This window comes from Bos grunniens, chromosome 9 (genome assembly GCF_055505025.1).
Source record: "Bos grunniens cultivar Pamir isolate PY7600 chromosome 9, Bosgru_T2T1.0, whole genome shotgun sequence".
In the NCBI taxonomy this organism is placed as follows: Eukaryota; Metazoa; Chordata; class Mammalia; order Artiodactyla; family Bovidae; genus Bos; species Bos grunniens.
Genome location: NC_141173.1, coordinates 38,913,979 through 38,921,498, shown reverse-complemented (window position 1 = coordinate 38,921,498; position 7,520 = coordinate 38,913,979).

The window sequence follows — 7,520 nt, the reverse complement described above, 5'->3', positions numbered from 1 at the left end:
CTTTTATCTATTTCCCTTTCCCATTTTTTTTTATGTCTTCAACTTTATATTTCTTCATTTTTTGGCCTTAAAAAATATTTTTATAGCAGAGCACAGGCTATGTAGTCCAAATGCTGTCGTTCTAATTTTAACTGGCCAATTATAAGCTATGTGGTTATAGAAAATAAGCAACTCCATGCCTCAGTGTCCTCAGATGTAAATTGTGAATAATGCTAACACCTAGCTCATGGGCTTCTCTGGTGGCTCAGACGGTAAAGAATCTGCCTGCAATGCGGGAGACCTGGCTTGGATCCCTGGATTGGGAAGATCCCCTGGAGGAGGACATGGCCGCCCCCTCCAGTATTCTTGCCTGGAGAATCCCCATGGACAGAGGAGACTGGCAAGCTACAGTCCATGGGGTTGCAAAAAATCAAACATGACTGAGTGGCTAAACACATAGCATAGCACCTCATAGACATTATGTGAATGTTAAGTGTTATAATAATTGTAAGACATTTAGAATACTGCCTATACTGTCCATCAGCAGATGAATGGATAAGAAAGCTATGGTACATATACACAATGGAATATTACTCAGCCATTAAAAAGAATACATTTGAATCAGTTCTAATGAGGTGGATGAAACTGGAGCCTATTATACAGAGTGAAGTAAGCCAGAAAGAAAAACACCAGTACAGTATACTAACGCATATATATGGAATTTAGAAAGGTGGTAACAATAACCCTGTATACAAGACAGCAAAAGAGACACTGATGTATAGAACAGTCTTTTGGACTCTGTGGGAGAGGGAGACGGTGGATGATTTGGAAAAATGGCATTGTAACATGTATAATATCATATATGAAACGAGTTGCCAGTCCAGGTTCGATGCATGATACTGGATGCTTGGGGCTGGTGCACTGGGATGACCCAGAGGGATGGTATGGGGAGGGAGGAGGGAGGAGGGCTCAGGATGGGTAACACATGTATACCCATGGCAGATTCATTTTGATATATGGCAAAACCAATACAATGTTGTAAATTTAAAAAATAAAATAAAAAAAGAAAAATGTAAAAAAAAAAGAATACTACCTATAAATTATTAATGAGTCTTAGCTATGATTATTGCTATGTAATAAAATCTATAATTTTTTTCTGATAATCTGGCTTTCATAGGCAGACTTCACCTAAAATTTTGTGATCTAAATGTGCTTGTGAAGGGAGGAGGGGCAAGGTAGGGATATGGGTTAAGAGACACAAACTACTATGTATAACATAAACAACAAAGACATATTGTACAGCACAAGGAAATAGAGTCATTATTTTGTAATAACTTTAAAGAGAGTATATCCATGAAACATTGAAACACTATATTGTGTACTTGAAACTAATATAATATTATAAACTAGCTGTACTTCAATAAAAAAAAAGTCAGAAATGTGTGCTTGGACACTCTAAGGTTTTAGATGTATTTACTCATACTTTGTTCCAATGGTAACACTTATACACTTATTTAGTCAATTTATTTGTATTTATTTTGGTCAGTGAGATGTGTATCAAAAGTTTACTTTTTTCCAAATAAATGAGCATTTTGTTCATAATCTATTTTATGAAATAATTACCAAATAATAAGAATTTGTTGCAGAGTATATTTTATCTTAGTAATTTGAAATGCCTGCTTTTTTTTAACTTTTTATTTTATATTTAAATACAGTTAATTAACAATGTTGTGATAGTTTCATGTGTGCAGCAAAGTGATTCAGTTATACATATACATGTATCTGTTATTTTTCGAATTCTTTTCCCATTTAGGTTATTACAGAATATTGAACAGAGTCCTCTGTGCTATATAGTAGAACCTTGTTGGTTATCCATTTTATTTATTTATTTATTTTTAAATGTTTTATTTTGTTTTGGGGGTATAGTGATTAACAATGTTGTGATAGTTTCAGGTGAGCAGTGAAGGGACTCAGTCATACATATACATGTATCCATTCTCCCCCAAACTTCCCTTCCAGGCTGCTACATAACATTGAGCAGAGTTCCATGTGCTATACAATAGGTCTTGTTGATCATTCATTTTAAAGATAACAGTGTGTACATGTTATACATTCCAAATTCCCTAACTATTCCTTCCCCTGATCATTTCCCTGGCAACCATAAGTTCAGTCTCTAAGTCTGTGAGTCTGTTTCTTTTTTGTAAATAAATTCATTTGTGTCATTTCTTTTTCGATTCCACATGTAAGGGATGTCATCCATTATTTCTCCTTCTTTATCTGACTTCCTTCACTCAGAATGACAATCTCTAGGTCCATCCACGGTGCTGTAAATGGCATTATTTCATTCTTTTTTAATGGCTGAGTGATACTCCATTGTATATATCATCTTCAAAATTATCAATACTTATCTCAGCACAAGAGATAGTTGCCTGAAAATTTACATGTTAATTATTTAGAAAAGCTGCATGATGTATAAATGTTTTGATGCATATTAGAAGCTATTTTAATCATTATTGTGAAAGAATAGTTTTATGTCTAGACGGATAGACTAGGACAATAAGACCCTCCAGTGAATTATACTCTTGTGTCCATGCCCCTTTGCGATGTCAATTTCTTAGCCCTCAGCAAGAATTGGAGTCTGTTTTCCCATCTCTTAGATTTGAATAGGGCTGCATCTTGCTTTGACCTAAAGTGTAGTATAAGGGACCTTGTATGATTTGTATGCCTGTATCCTAAGAGGTGTTAAAATGTCTACTTTCACCCCATCAGTAAATGTGGACAGAATACTTGAGGTGCCTTGGGTGACTGTCTTGGATACCACTAGATCCATGAGTGAAGTCACTTTGGACCATCCATTCCCAGTAAAGCTCTCAATCCCAGAAACTGCTTGAGTGACCCCAAGTGAGATTAGAAGAAAGACTCTCCAGTGGGGTGCAGCCCAAACTGCAAATCTGTGAGCCAATAAATGTTATTTTATGTCTCGGTTTTATTCCTTTGAAATGTCACAGTAGTTAACTCTGACTTTAGTTTCTCATTTTATTTTAAAATTAAATAATTACTTCCATCTCTCAAATGGGACTTTGCATTCTTCAAGAATATTTTACTTTCTTTTCAATAATTTCTGTTTGAATCTATACTTCAGTTATCATTCTGGCAGCACAGATGTCTATGAAGATATAGAAAAAGATGAAAAGTCACAATAATACTTAAAAAGAAAATTGACAAATTTTTGGATGATCTGTGAACATTTTTTATACTAATTAAATAGGGGATAGATCTATATTTAGAGCAATTGGTGGCTCACCTGTGCTTCACCCCAGCCATCCTGGTCATTTGTAACTAAACGACAACCAGCCCTACTGCCAGCCATTACACCCTCCCTGTTCCATCAGCTAGAAAGCTGGTATCAGTACCAAATGATCATTCTTCTGCCCAGAAACTTCATAGTCTTTATTGCAATATAAATTTAGGTTGATTACAAAAGATGAATACAAACCTCTAATGCTTTAGGAAATACACCAGAATAAAATATGATAATCAGCACTTTCAAATTAGGAGCTATTATTTTCAGGTAGCCAAGTCTATTTAATCATGCTTCACTATTATGTATAAGATGTTTTTCTCAAGAGGGAGGTCAGGTGGTCTGGTATTCCCATCTCTTTCAGAATTTTCCTCAGTTTATTGTGATCCACAGAGTTAAAGGCTTTGGCATAGTCAATAAAGCAGAAATAGATGTTTTTCTGGAACTCTCTTGCTTTTTCGCTGATCCAGCGGATGTTGGCAATTTGATCTCTGGTTCCTCTGCCTTTTCTAAAACCAGTTTGAACATCTGGAAGTTCACGGTTCACGTATTGCTGAAGCCTGGTTTGGAGAATTTTGAGCATTACTTTACCAGCGTGTGAGATGAGTGCAACTGTGTGGTGTTTGAGCATTCTTTGGCATTGCCTTTCTTTGGGATTGGAATGAAAACTGACCTTTTCCAGTCCTGTGGCCACTGCTGAGTTTTCCAAATTTGCTGGCATATTGAGTGCAGCACTTTAAGAGCATCATCTTTCAGGGTTTGAAATAGCTCAAACTGGAATTCCATCACCTCCACTAGCTTTGTTCATAATGATGCTTTCTAAGGCCCACTTGACTTCACATTCCAGGATGTCTGGCTCTAGGTGAGTGATCACACCATCGTGATTATCTTGGTTGTGAAGATCTTTTTTGTACAGTTCTTCTGTGTATTCTTGCCACCTCTTCTTAATATCTTCTGCTTCTGTTAGGTCCATACCATCAGAAAACAACAGTTAGAACTGGACATGGAACAACAGACTGGTTCCAAATAGGAAAAGGAGTTCGTCAAGGCTGTATATTGTCACCTGCTTATTTAACTTATATGCAGAGTACATGGTGAGAAACGCTGGGCTAGAAGAAGCACAAGCTGAAATCAAGATTCCCGGGAGAAATATCAATAACCTCAGATATGCAGATGACACCACCTTATGGCAGAAAGTGAAGAGGAACTCAAAAGCCTCTTGATGAAAGTGAAAGAGAAGAGTGAAAAAGTTGGCTTAAAGCTCAACATTCAGAAAATGAAGATCATGGCATCTGGTCCCATCACTTCATGGCAAATAGATGGGGAAACAGTGGAAGCAATGGCTGACTTTATTTTTCTGGGCTCCAAAATCACTGCAGATGGTGATTGCAGCCATGAAGTTAAAAGACGCTTACTCCTTGGGAGGAGGGTTATGACCAACCTAGATAGCATATTGAAAAGCAGAGACATTACTTTGCCAACAAAGGTCCGTCTAGTCAAGGCTATGGTTTTTCCTGTGGTCATGTATGAATGTGAGAGTTGGACTGTGAAGAAGGCTGAGCATCGAAGAATTGATGCTTTTGAACTATGGTGTTGGAGAAGACTCTTGAGAGTCCCTTGGACTGTAAGGAGATCCAACCAGTCCATTCTAAAGGAGATCAGCCCTGGGTGTTCTTTGGAAGGAATGATGCTAAAGCTGAAACTCCAGTATTTTGACCACCTCATGTGAAGAGTTGACTCATTGGAAAAGACTTTGATGCTGGTTGGGATTGGGGGCAGGAGAAGGTGACGACAGAGGATGAGATGGCTGGATGGCATCACTGACTCGATGGACGTGAGTCTGAGTGAAGTCCGGGAGTTGGTGATGGACAGGGAGGCCTGGTGTGCTGCAATTCATGGGGTTGCAAAGAGTCGGACATGACTAAGCGACTGAACTGAACTGAACTGATTATGTATAAGAGATGCTCTGAAGTGCAAGATTTTAAGTAATTTCCCATATAGTTTTTCTTCTGTGCTATGCTCCTTTGTTGGCATGTGACAACTGCCAAAATATAAAAAATATTTTATTTCAGAGTTTAGGAAAAATGATAAAAAGCTTCAGGTAGTCAAGAAGAAAATTAAGACCAACACATAAATGAGTTGGCATGGCAACTTTTTCTATAGCTTCATAGACATTTGTGTTGCCAGAATGATAAGTGAAGTATAGATTCAAACAGAAATTATAGAAAAGAGAGTAAAATATTCTTGAAGAATGCAAAGTTTCAGTTGAGAGATAGAAGTGATTATTTAATTTTAAAATAAAATGGGAAGTTAAAGTCTGAGTTACCTACTGTGGCATTTCAAAGGAATAAAACTGAGGCTTAAAATAACACATAAATGTGTTGGTGTGGTAAAGAAAAACCTTTACCATGGAGTTAGTAGTAAAGAACCTGCCTGCCAATGCAGGAGAAGTAAAGAGACATGGGTTTGATCCCTGGGTCGGGGAAGATCAGTTGAGGAGCAAATGGCAACCCACTCTAGTATTCTTGCCTGGAGAATCCCATTGTCTGAGGAGCCCAGTGGGCTACATACAGTCCATGCAGTTGCAGAGTCAGACATGACTGAAGTAACTTAGCACACAGCACATATAAATGAGTAGCTTGGAATTTTCCATAAAGTAGTTTCTGAAATGAAGACAATCAGGAAGACTGACCTCCGGCATACCTAAAACAAACAAACAAACCAAAACCTAGGCAATAAACAAAATTAATAATGACAAATGGTTTGGCAACAGCTATAGAAAAGAAGGAAATGGCAACCCAATCCAGTATTCTTGCCTGGAAAATCCCGTGGACAGAGGAGCCTAGTAGGTTACAGTCCATGGGGTTGCAAAGAGTCAGACGTGACTGAGCAACTTCACTTTCACAGAAAAGATGGTCTAGTAATTTAAACGTAGGCTATGGTGTTTTGAACTTCTGTGTTGGATAAAAAAAGAAAGTAAATTGGCTGGAATTAAATCCCCCAGATTGAAAATTTCTCAGTTCTCCAATTTTCAGTTAATACAATTATCTTGTATTTGTTGTTGTTCAGTCACTCAGTTGTGTCCAACTCTTTGCAGCCCCATGGGCTGCAGCATGCCAGGCTTCCCTGTTCCCTCACCATCTCCGGGAGTTTGCTCAAACTCATGTTCATTAAGTCGGTGATGCCATCCAACCTTCTCATTCTCTGTTGTTCCCTTCTTCTCCTACCTTCAATCTTCCCAGCATCAGGGTCTTTTCTAATGAATCAGTTCTTCACATCAGGTGGTCAAAGTATTGGAGCTTTAGATTCAGCATCAGTCCTTCCAATGAATATTCAGGATTGAGTTCCTTTAGGATTGACCAGTTTGATCTCCTGGCAGTGTAGTCCAAGGGACTCTCGAGAGTCTTCTCCAACAGCACAGTTCAAAAGGATTAATTCTTTGGTGCTCTTGTATAGAGAAATATTATTTTTATTTCTATGTTATAGAAATCTCTATACAAGATATAATATGTCTTGTATAGTGAAATATTTAAAATAGTGAATGTAGTCCTGCTCTTTATGACAGGCTTGATGTTTCTGATTATTTTTCTAGATGTCAATCATGAGAAAGTTCTTTTTGTAATTTATCTGTGAAAGTATCATCCCATATTCTTCTAGATAGAGATGAGATGGTAATGTGTTTTTTCTAATCTCACTAAGAAAAACCTTTAGGGGACCATAAAATAATTAGATGGTTTAATTTGATTTTCTGCCACAGATGCTTTTCCCAGCATCAAATTGCACACCGTTCTCTCTGTTTAACATACTAAGAGAGTTCAGCAGTAGGATAGGGGCCAGGACAACTGCTCCAGTCTATAGAACCTATATGCCTTCCTTTCCCACCCCTCCAACAATTTTCATGGTCCATGAATCAAAATCCTTATAAGAAAATGTGAATCATATAACATGGCATGACCCCTCCTTCCCTAGGGATATGTGTGTGTGTGTGAAAGTGTTTATAATGGATGAGTATGTATATCTAAACCGGTGCACAAGAACTCAGAAGAATTTCTCTTGCAACTTAAGTTTGTATAGCATTTTGTTATTTGCAAAGTACATTAACATCAACCATCTTGTTTTACATTTTCCTACCTGGAATGTATTTTCAGGAAGTAATTGCCTCACACTTTGGAGAAATGACTGTGAATGGGACAGGCTTAAGTGACATATCCACGGTTACAGGGACACTTGAATCTCTTTA